This window comes from Natrix helvetica, assembly GCF_964273705.1.
Source record: "Natrix helvetica genome assembly, chromosome: Z".
In the NCBI taxonomy this organism is placed as follows: domain Eukaryota; kingdom Metazoa; phylum Chordata; class Lepidosauria; order Squamata; family Natricidae; genus Natrix; species Natrix helvetica.
Genome location: NC_138554.1, coordinates 3,562,867 through 3,573,442, shown reverse-complemented (window position 1 = coordinate 3,573,442; position 10,576 = coordinate 3,562,867). Strand labels below are relative to the sequence as shown.

The 10,576-nt window shown below is 51.5% G+C and overlaps 1 protein-coding gene across 1 annotated transcript in view; it reads left to right on the top strand.

Annotated features, from left to right (window-relative positions):
- Nucleotides 1–10,079: 10,079 nt before the first annotated feature.
- The window catches only part of LOC309381844 (copine-6-like), a 38,436-nt gene continuing 37,939 nt past the window's right edge, over nucleotides 10,080–10,576 (top strand). The window contains exon 1 of the mRNA XM_081933130.1: nucleotides 10,080–10,283. The gene's annotated coding sequence lies outside the window, so the exon portion shown is untranslated. The remainder of the gene's footprint in view (nucleotides 10,284–10,576) is intronic.

Genomic DNA, 10,576 nt, shown 5'->3' with positions numbered 1-10,576 from the left:
AGAAAAGATGGGGAGGGAATGAAAGAAGGAAGGAAGGGAAAGGGAAGAAAATGGAGTAAGGGAGGGAAGGAAGGAAGGAGGGAAAGAAGGAAAAGAAAGGGAAGAAAATGGAGGGAAGGAATGGAAAGAAGAAAAACGGAAGAAAATGGAGGGAAGGAAGGAGGGAAAGAAGGGAAAAGGGAAGAAAATGGAGGGAAGGAAGGAAGGGAAAGAAGAAAAAGAAAGGGAAGAAAATGGAGAGAGGGAGGGGAGGAAGAAAGAAAGGGAAAAAAGGAAAAGGGGAAGAAAATGGAGGGAAGGAAGGAAGGGAAGGAAGAAAAAGAAAGGGAAGAAAATGGAGGGAGGGAAGGAAGAAAGGAGGGAAAGAAGGAAAAGAAAGGGAAGAAAATGGAGGGAAGGAGGCAAGGAACGAAAAGAAGAAAAACGGAAGAAAATGGAGTGAGGGAAGGAAGGAAGGAAGGAGGGAATGAAGGGGAAAGGGAAGAAAATGGAGGGAAGGAAGGCAGGGAAAGAAGAAAAAGAAAGGGAAGAAAATGGAGAGAGGGAGGGAAGGAAGAAAGGAGGGAAAGAAGGAAAAGAAAGGGAAGAAAATGGAGGGAAGGAGGGAAGGAATGAAAAGAAGAAAAACAGAAGAAAATGGAGTGAGGGAAGGAAGGAAGAAAGGAGGGAAAGAAGGAAAAGAAAGGGAAGAAAATGGAGGGAGGGAAGGAAGGAAGGAACTCTGGCAAGAAAAGTCATAAAATGGGGCAAAAGTGGGTTTCACATTTTGTTACCACCAGGTTGCCCCGCCCGCACCCCGCCCACTTCTCCTTCCGCGCATGTGCCCGGCATGCGCTTTGCTTCCGCAAGGGGCCTTCCACGCATGCGCCCAGCCTCAAAAACGTGCCTAAATAGAACGGCATCGAGCCGGGACAGGTGGGCAAGCCCACCCATGATTTCTGCCACCGGTTCGGGCGAACCGATCCGAACCGTCTGAATCTGAACCTCTGGGCAAAACTCCAGACCTGAGAGCAAAGGAGAGATGGATAAACCGATCTGTGATATTCCGAATCAGCCAGCAGAGGGCAGCAGTGGCGCTGCAGAAAGATCTGGCTGAGAACATCAAGTGCAGAATTTATTCTGCCTTTTTCCATTCTTGTTTTCTTTTCTTTAAAATCTCTGCTTTCCATCAACTTAACTTCCTTCCTTCCTTCGTCCCTCCTTCCCCTCCCCTCCTTCCTTCTCATTTTCTTCCCTTTTCCTTCTTTCCTCCCTCCCTTTCTTCCCTCTTTCCTTCCTTCCTTCCTTTCTTTCTCTCATTTTCTTCCCTTTTCCTTCTTTCTCTCCTCCCTCCCTCCTTCCCTTTCCTCCCTCCCTTTCCTTTTCCTTCTTTCTTCCTTCTTTCCTTCCTTCCCTCCCCTCTCATTTTCTTCCCTTTTCCTTCTTCCTTTCCTCCCTCCCTTTCTTCCCTTCTTTCCTTCCTTCCTTTCCTCCCTCCTTTCCTCTCATTTTCTTCCCTTTTCCTTCTTTCCCTCCTCCCTCCCTCCCTTCCCTTCTCTTTTTTTCTTTCCTCCCTCCCTTCCTTCCCTCCCTCCCTCCTCCCCTTCCTTTTCTTCCTTCCCTCCTGCCTTCCCTCTCATTTTCTTCCCTTTTCCTTCTTTCTCTCCTCCCTCCCTCCCTCCCTTTCCTTTTCCGTCTTTCTTCCTTCCTTCTTTCCTTCCTTCCCTCCCTCCTTCCCTCTCATTTTCTTCCCTTTTCCTTCTTTCGCTCCTCCCTTTCCTCCCTCCCTTTCCTTTTCCTTCTTCCTTCCTTCCTTCCCTTCCTTCTTTCCTTCCCTCCCTCCTTCCCTCTCATTTTCTTCCCCTTTCCTTCTTTCTCTCCTCCCTCCCTTTTTTCCTTCCCTCCCATCTCCTTTCCTCCTCCATACATCCATCTCCTTCTTCCGTTCTTTCCTTCCTTCCTCCCTCCCCTCCCTCCTTCCCTCTCATTTTCTTCCCTTTTCCTTCTTTCTCTCCTTCCTCCTTCCCTCCCTTCTTTCCTTCCTCCCCTCCCATCTCCTTCTTTCCTCCTCCGTACACCCATCTCCTTCCTCCCTTCTTTCCTTCCTTCCTCCCCTCCCTCCTTCCCTCTCATTTTCTTCCCCTTTTCTCCTTTCTCTTCTCCTTTCTTCCCTTCCTTCCCTCCCATCTCCTTCTTTCCCCCTCCCTACACCCATCTTCCTCCCTCCCTTCTTTCCTTCTTTCTCTATCTTTTCTTCCTTCCTTCCCTATCCCTCTCCTGACTCCCTTCGGCCTTCCCTGGCCACGGCTATGAAGCGAACGTCCGCAGCGGTTAAGTTAGGAACATGGTTGTTAAGTGATTTTGCTCGTCTGAAGATCGCCAAAGGGGAATTGAGTCATTGTAACCGTCGTAAATGTGAGTCGCTTGCCGAGCACCTGAATTTTGACCACGTGACCGGGGGAGGCTGCGACGGCCGCAAGTGCGAAAATCGGCCCTACGTCACTTTTTACAGCGCCGTTGTTAACGTCGAGTGGTCACTAAACGAGCTGTATTTATTCGTGGCTTGTTGGTGCACGTCGGCCGCATCAGATGAAAGAAAGTTTCGGGGAGAAACTCCCAATGTTCGCCATCCTGAGCGGAGGTGATGGAGAGCCGCCGTTCCTTGCCGGGGAAGGAAGAGCGCTCTGCACCTGCTCAGAAACACTCTCTCCTGAGTCCTGACGGAAAACCTGGCCCAGCTCGGTCGTTGAAAAGAGTCGCTCAGAGGAAATCTTTCTGGAAGGTTCTTCCCTTCCCCTCCCGTCGAGAAATGGGAACGGATGGACGAGCAGAAATCCTCCACTCCCCAAGCCCAGCAGCCACTGCCAAATGCCCCCCCCTCCTCCTTCCAGGCCCTGCGTTCGATTCCTCCCACTCCTCTGGCGGAGGGCGAAGCTGGGAGTTAAAGACCCGCCAGGAAGACCATCATTTGAACGGCGGGAGACGATCCGCCCTCGTCAAAGAGGCCTCGGCAGCTGTTTGGCGTGAAATGGCAGGCCGGGGACCCCTTGTGGTGCACACCAGTGGGATGCCAGCCTGCGCAGAGGCAGCTGCTGTCCCACGCCCACGCCAGGACCCTTCAGGGACGCCCTAAGCAGAAGCCGTGGAGCGAAACTCCAAGCGTTTCCTCACGGGAAAAAAAATATATCGGCTTTGTCCCTCTGCAGACCTATCTTACAGCTCCGGATGGGGTGGGAATCCAATGGATTCCCTGGTAGGGTTAGAAACACCGTTCCCAGACCACTCGGTGGGCTAGGGATATGGATCCCAAATCACTCAGTAGGTTAGGAACATGATTCACCGATCGCTCAGTGGGTTACTGGTAGGAGTCCCAGATCCCTCAGTGCATTAGGAACACAATTCCCAGATCACTCAGTAGTTTAGTGATACGAGTCCCCAGATCCCTCAGTAGGTTAGGGGTACAATTCCCAGATCCCTCAGTAGGTCCGGAATATGATTCCCAGATCCCTCAGTTGGTTAGGAACAGGATTCCCAGATCCCTCAGTAGGCTAGGAGTACGATTCCCAGATCCCTCAGTAGGTCCAGAATATGATTCCCAGATCCCTCGATGGGTTAGGAACAGGATTCCCAGATCCCTCAGTAGCTGAGTGATACAAGTCCCAGATCCCTCAGTGGGTTAGGGGTATGATTCCCAGATCCCTCAGTGGGTTAGGAACATGATCCCCAGATCCCTTAGTAGCTTAGTGATACGAGTCCCAGATCCCTCAGTGGGTTAGGGGTATGATTCCCAGATCCCTCAGTTGGTTAGGAACAGGATTCCCAGATCCCTCAGTAGGCTAGGAGTACGATTCCCAGATCCCTCAGTAGGTCCAGAATATGATTCCCAGATCCCTCAGTGGGTTAGGAACAGGATTCCCAGATCCCTCAGTAGGTTAGGGGTACGAGTCCCAGATCCCTCAGTGGGTTAGAAACACGATTCCCAGATCCCTCAGTAGGTCCGGAATATGATTCCCAGATCCCTCAGTGGGTTAGGAACACGATTCCCAGATCCCTCAATAAGTTAGGAACGTGATTCCCAGATCCCTCAGTAGGTCCGGAATATGATTCCCAAATTCCTCAGGGGATTAGGGTTATGATTCCCAGATCCCTCAGTGGGTTAGGAACAAGATTCCCAGATCCCTCAGTAGGTCCAGAATATGATTCCCAAATTCCTCAGGAGATTAGGGGTATGATTCCCAGATCTTTCAGTAGGTTGGGGACACAATTTCCAGAATCCCTGATAGATTAAGAACACGATTCCTATCATCCTTCAATAGGCTAGGAATATAGGTAATCCTCGACTTGCAACAGTTCATTTAGTGACCGTTGGATGCTACAACAGCAATGAAAAAAGGGACTTATGAACATTTCTCACACCTATGACCATTGTCGCATCCTCAGGGCCACAGGATCAAAATTCAGAGGCTTGGCAGCTGACTCCGATTTATGACGGTCGGGCTGTCCCGGGGTCATGTGATCCTGATTTGCGACCATCTGACAAGCAACGTCCATGGGGAAGCCAGATTCACTTAACAACCGTCTTACTCGCTGAATTATTGCAAGCATTCGCTTAACAACTGAGGCCAGGAAGGTCGTAAAATGGGGCAAAATCACTTTAACACGTGGCAACATCAATGTTGCGCTTCCTTATGGCCGTAAGCCGAGGACGACCTATGTCCGTGATGGCGAACCTATACCACGCTGCCACAGGTGGCACGCAGAGCCCTTTCTGTGGGCATGCCAGCCGTCGCCCCAGCCCAGCTCCATCACGCATGCCTGCGCACCTCCCGCCGGCCAGCTAGACTTCAGGTCTCTGCTTAAATCAGGGGTGTCCAAACTTGGGAACTTTAAGACTTGTGGACTTCAACTCCCAGAATTCCCTAGCCAATATGGAGGTTAATAGCCTTAGTGGCTTCAAAATGGGTGGACTTCAACTCCCAGAATTCCCCAGCCAATATGGAGGTTAATAGCCTTAGTGGCTTCAAAATGGGTGGACTTCAACTCCCAGAATTCCCCAGCCAATATGGAGGTTAATAGCCTTAGTGGCTTCAAAATGGGTGGACTTCAACTCCCAGAATTCCCCAGCCAATATGGAGGTTAATAACCTTAGTGGCTTCAAAATGGGTGGACTTCAACTCCCAGAATTCTCCGGCCAATATGGAGGTTAATAGCCTTAGTGACTTTAAGATGGGTGGACTTCAACTCCCAGAATTCTCCGGCCAATATGGAGGTTAATAGCCTTAGTGACTTTAAGATGGGTGGACTTCAACTCCCAGAATTCCCCAGCCAATATGGAGGTTAATAACCTTAGTGACTTCAAAATGGGTGAACTTCAACTCCCAGAATTCCCCAGCCAATATGGAGGTTAATAACCTTAGTGGCTTCAAAATGGGTGGACTTCAACTCCCAGAATTCTCCGGCCAATATGGAGGTTAATAACCTTAGTGGCTTCAAAATGGGTGGACTTCAACTCCCAGAATTCTCCGGCCAATATGGAGGTTAATAGCCTTAGTGACTTTAAGATGGGTGGACTTCAACTCCCAGAATTCTCCGGCCAATATGGAGGTTAATAGCCTTAGTGACTTTAAGATGGGTGGACTTCAACTCCCAGAATTCCCCAGCCAATATGGAGGTTAATAACCTTAGTGACTTCAAAATGGGTGAACTTCAACTCCCAGAATTCCCCAGCCAATATGGAGGTTAATAACCTTAGTGACTTCAAAATGGGTGGACTTCAACTCCCAGAATTCCCCAGCCAATATGGAGGTTAATAACCTTAGTGACTTCAAAATGGGTGGACTTCAACTCCCAGAATTCCCCAGCCAATATGGAGGTTAATAGCCTTAGTGACTTCAAAAGGTCTGGGGGCCGTAGGTAGATGGTGGCCAGGTCCCCTGGGGCCCCATTGAAAGTCACTGCAGGATCCAAAGGTCCTTCAAGCTCTTGGCGCGGCAGGGAAACAAGTGTGGTGCCAGGTTTCCGAAAGAACCCCTAATTGACAGCAGCAATCCAAGTCACGAAACACCCCAGTCACGAATCTCCCCACCAACGGAATAGCAGCCCCGAGCCGCTGAGAGCTCCAGGGCTGACATGCTGCCCTCCTACCACAGAGACGATCTCTGAAATAGAAAGATCAAAGTGAGTGAGCCTCCAGGGATAGCCTGGTGTGGCTCCGGGGATTTCCCGCCTTCCTTGGGTTGTTTCCATAAAATCTAGCAAGCAACCTATCCGCATGTACATCCTCTCGGGCCACTTATGGCGCTTCTGCCAACGGATATCCCTTCCGCAATACGAGACACAGAACGCAGCTGCGCCACAGGCGGGTATCTAATATGGCCACTACCGCATAACGCTCTTCTTGGCCCACCATAACAAGAGGAGGGGGACGAGGAGGAGCCCCTCTGAATAAAGACAGATCTCTGGTGCGCATGCACGGGGGTACTCGCATTGCATGTTGGGGCCTCGCGCAGTATCCCTGTGCCCCGTTTTGGCTTCCAGGTTGGTGCAGAAGGCTTTCCAGGCTCAAAATAGGGCACGAGGGGGCACGTGCCGCGTTTTGGGCCTGGAAGGCTTCCCGCACCAACCCGGAAGCCAAAATGGGGCACAGGGGGTCGTGCATGCATGCGCGGGAGCATGGAGGGGCAACGTGTATTGCATTATGGGTGCGGGCGCTTTCGGAAAGGCAACAACAAAAAGGTTAGCCACCGCTGGCTTATGTAATTCCCAGGATCCCTCCGTAAATTAGGAATAAGATTCCTGGTATTTGCAGCATACCGTGAGGTAGGAGCGAATCCCGCTTCTCCCAAAATAGAAATAACCAGGGGGAGAAAAAGGTCAAGACTTCCCGCCGTTCTCACATGCTGCGCATGCAATTATCTCCTCCCCACTCCCCAGGCAGAAAATTCCCACGAGAATTTGGTCCCTAAATTTTGTGGGATCTGGGGATCTTGACTCTGGGGATTTAGGCGGATGCGAGAAAAGGATGCCCGCCGCCATTTGGATAAATGGGATTAAGAGAGATTAATAGAGCTGCAAACTAGGGAGGAATATTTAACTATCTGGCAGTTCCCAGAAGAAGCATTAAAACATGAGTCTAAATTCATCTAGAATGCCTGAAGTGTTGCTACTCCTCCGTGCAAATTTACCAATCCTGCTTACCGTGTTTCCCCGAAAATAAGATGGATCTTATATTGATTTTTGCTCCAAAGGATGCATTAGGGCTTAGTCCCTGCTAGTGCTGTGGTCCTTTGATGGCCTGCGGAACTGGCAGCTGAGTCAGAAAGCGAGGAGGTTGGGGAGGAACATGGGCCAGTCCTGAAGTCTGGGGAAGGCTCTACATTGGAGGCAGAGAGGGGGCCAGGGCCGTCCGACAGTTATCAGCTGCCTTCGGAGCCTCCAGAGTCTGACTTCAGCGAGGCAGAAGAACAGGGGGAGCCTGTTCCCAGTGTGCGCGTGCGCAGAGCTGCCAGAAGGCAAGAACGGTTAAGACAAAAGGGGTGACTCGTGAGTAAGGCTTGGAGGTGATTGGCCCCTCCCATAAGACATAAAGGAGGAGTAAAGGCACATGAGGAATTTGCAGGAAGCAACTTTGTTCGTTGTGGTCGGTTTTCAATTCTGAAGCTCCGTTTTGACTCTGTGCTCCGTTTGGCATTGCAAAACTAATTGGCAATTAGATATCGCAGGGGGGGAAAATGTCGGAGTTCTACCTTGGCAAGGATCCGTTTCGGAATTGGTCAAACTGGCCTCGCTCTGAAGCCGCAACCCGTTTAAGACGAACTGAATGAACAAAATAGATAATTTAGATCAGGGCTCTGGAGTGGCTCTCTCATCCCTCTACTGTGGGTCCCTGTCGCCGGTCGGCTCCACAATTGATAGATTGGGATAGGAAGAGGGAAAAAGGATGCCACGCTAGGAGAAGTCTCTATGGCGGGGGAACTGGACTTCCGGTCGGCTCCAGAATTGAGCGGTGGTGGGGGAGGCTTCCGGTGAAGATTCTTGTGGCTCTTTTGAGTGTTTTAAGATTGCCGCCCGCTGATTTAGATCATCTGAATTAACAAAACCGATCCCTAAATTAACCTACGGGCCCCGCCTTGCTCTAAGCGCAGTCATATTGCAGCTGAACACAATTGAATTGTGTCGTCGTGGTTTTTTCATGTCAGTGAATTTAAACCTGCGGACTTCAACTCCCAGAATTCCCCAGCCAGCCATGCATTCTGGGAGTTGAAGTCCGCATATTTGAAAGTTGCCGGTGGTTAAGTAAACACTGTAAAATCCCAACGCTCAAAGCCAGGATTGTGGTACTTGTGGTTTTGTTGTTTGTTTTGTTTGTTTATTGGATTTATATGCCGTCCTTCTCCCAAAGGACTCAGGGCGGCGTACAACATTAAAAAAAAAAAAACATATTACAAAAGTTTAAAAAGGAAATTAGATAAGAGTATTTTGGACAGGATGAAGGTACCTGTAGAAGTGAATTTAAAAGCCCTTTTTAAATTTTTTTTTTTTAAACTGGGGCAAAGTTTTGGGGCCCTGCAGGTTTTGAGGGCCCCGGACTGAAAAGCATTTTTGAGGCTTTTCAACATTTCTCTAGCGTGAACCCAATGCCGTCTCCGATCAGCAAGGAAATCTGGAAACCAAGACAGAAGATGGAGCTAATTTTCCATCCTGGGGGAAGTGGGGCATTGAGAAGAGGGAGGGAGGGAATGAAGGAACAGAAGAGGAAGAAAGGAAGAGAAGGGAAGGAAGGAAGGAAGGGAAAAGGGAGGGAGGGAGGAAAGAAGGGAGGGAGGAAATAAAGGAACAGAAGAGGAAGGAAGGAAGGAAGGAAGGAAGGAACAGAAGAGAAGGAAGAAGGGAAGGGAGGGAAAAAGAAGGGAGGGAGGAAATAAAGGTACAGAAGAGGAAGAAAGGAACAGAAGAGAAGGAAGAAGGGAAGGGAGGGAAAAAGAAGGGAGGGAGGGAGGAAAGAAGGGAGGGAGGAAATAAAGGTACAGAAGAGGAAGAAAGGAACAGAAGAGAAGAAAGAAGGGAAGGGAGGGAAAGGGAAGGGAGGGAGGAAAGAAGGAAGGCAGGAAATGAAGGAACAGAAGAGAAGGAAGGAAGGAAGGAAGGAAGGAACAGAAGAGAAGGAAGAAGGAAAGGGAAGGGAGGGAAAAAGAAGGGAGGGAGGGAGGAAAGAAGGGAGGGAGGAAATAAAGGAACAGAAGAGGAAGGGAGAAAGGAACAGAAGAGAAGAAAGAAGGGAAGGGAGGGAAAAGGGAGGGAGGGAGGGAGGAAAGAAGGAAGGGAGGAAATAAAGGAACAGAAGAGGAAGCGAAGGAAGAAAGCAAGGATGTAACGAAAGGAGAGAGGGAGGGAGAGGGAGGAAGGAAGAAGGAAATAAAAGAACAGAAGGCGAACGAAGAAGGAGGAGGAAGGGAGAATGGAGGGAGGAAGGGAGGGAGGAAGGAAAGAAAATAAACAAACTGAAGAGAAGGAAGAAGGGAAGAAAGGGAGGAAAGAAGGAAGGGAGGGAATAAAGGAACAGAAAAAGAAGGGAAGGAACGAATGAAAGATCTATTAATCTATCAATCCCCCTCCCCCCTCCCTGGCAGAGTTTGGGGGTTCGGGGCGTCGCGGAGACCCTGCCTGGAGACCCCCACCCCAGGGGTCTCCTCCTCCTTGCCATCCTCACGCTGGGTCGTGGGAAGGCATCTTCGTCCCCTCTCCCCTTCCCCATCCATCTCCGGGATGAAAGCATCCTTCCTGGAGTGGTACCCAACTGGGGGGGGGGGGGGAGGGGGTGTCTTCCACGGGATTGGGGAGGAAGGGGGGGAGAGGCTCTCCTCCCTCCCTCCCTCCCTCCTCTTTCCCCCTCCCTCCCTCCCTCCTCTTTCCCCCTCCCTCCCTCCCCCTCCTCCTCCCTCCTCTTTCCCCCTCCTCCCTCCTCTTTCCCCCTCCCTCCCTCCCCCCTCCTCCTCCTCCCTCCTCCCTCCCGCCCCGTGCACTGCGGAGTCTGGCGAGGGGGAGGAGCCTGGGATTGGGGGGGCGGGGGCTGGAGGGGAGTAGTGGGACCGGCAGGAGACCCCAACGCGGCTCAGAGAGCATCCGCCGGACAGGCAGCAGGAGAGAGACGCGCGCGGAGGAGGGGAGGGGGAGGACAGCAGCTGCCTATCCAGCGGGGGTCGCGGGCCGGGCTGAGAATTTGAGGGCGGGGGTCTCTCCCCGCCAGGCAGCGGACCTCGAGGACCCAACCAGAGCAGGAGCCAAGCCCATCATCCCCGGCCCAGGTGAGTCCTGAGTGATGCTGGTCCTGATGCGGGGACCGGAGCTCGCGGGCCGCTGCCCTCTGCTGGGGTGTGTCCCGTCCGCTGCATCCTGGAAGAGAGGGGGGGGTAGGGCTGTGGCAGATGGGCTTTGTAGTCCGCGAGTCGGGGGGAAGGATTTCTCTAATGGGGCTGCCTCCTTTCTTCTCCTCTTCCTCGCGTGGAGGGGGGGCAGTTTTAGGGCGCTCAACCCTCCCCCCACCCCCCAAATTATGGAGAGAGACCCCCCCCCAGCCCGACTTGGGGAAAGGGTCCAC